The sequence below is a fragment of the Hipposideros armiger genome, unplaced genomic scaffold (genome assembly GCF_001890085.2).
Source record: "Hipposideros armiger isolate ML-2016 unplaced genomic scaffold, ASM189008v1 scaffold_149, whole genome shotgun sequence".
In the NCBI taxonomy this organism is placed as follows: Eukaryota; Metazoa; Chordata; class Mammalia; order Chiroptera; family Hipposideridae; genus Hipposideros; species Hipposideros armiger.
The window spans coordinates 1,668,239-1,669,217 of record NW_017731499.1 but is presented as its reverse complement, the minus strand read 5'-3'; positions in this window follow the sequence as shown (position 1 = coordinate 1,669,217).

Genomic DNA, 979 nt, shown 5'->3' with positions numbered 1-979 from the left:
AGGAAATCTATTATAGAGACATGAAACCTGTAATAGAGGAAGTGACCTGGGAAGCCGGTGTAGTTTATGGATCCAACCTTAACCCATTTCCCTGAAACCAACACGCAGAAAAAAAGCTGCACAAACACATACAGATGCCCAGTAACATATACAGAGAAAATGCCATTCAAATCCACTGAAACGCAGAGACCGAGGTTCACACGAGGACTCCCAGACACGCAAGCTCTCACATGCCTCCTGTCCCACACTGAAACACACTCAAGCAAGCACTCACCGGCTTCCTCCCTCTCACGGTCAGACACATGATGACAAGAGGAAAAACATCAAACCACAGACTGATTCTTTTACTTGCTTGGTTTGGGGTGGGGCAGCAGTAGTTTTGGGGCAGGCCTGCTGGAAACCCAAATTCAGGAAACAGAAACAGATGCCCAACTCAGCCACTGAGAGGCTGTACGGATATGAAAGGCCTATCTTGCCTTTCTGGTTAATTTCAGTGGGCTACTGTGGTGAGGTCTGGGAAACAGACACAGCCCAGCCTCCAGTGGGACTGCCGCTCAGGTGCCTGGGTGCTGTCACTGCTGCAGGCCCTAGATGCCACTAGGTGCCCTGCAGTCCTGGAGGAGGAGGGAGCAGTCAGGGAAGAGGGTGCAGATTCTGGGTTGAGATGCCCATTTGAGGTACGATTCAGGAGGAAAAATACCTAAAACCACACAGACCCAGATTCAACTCCCAGCTCCCCCATGCCCTCGCTGGGTGACCCCAGGCCTGTCTCTGAACCTCTCTGAGCCTTATCTGCACCTCATGCTTTGTGAAGAGGTCCAAGTGGTCATGCTCTTGTTTTTTAAAGGTTTTATTGGGGAATTGGGGGGAGGAGAACAGCGTTGGGGAATCGGGGAAGGGGAACAGACAGGTATACAAATTGCTGTTTTTGTTCTTCAGTCTAGTTGTGGAGGACGTCACCTCACTGGCCCATGTTGGT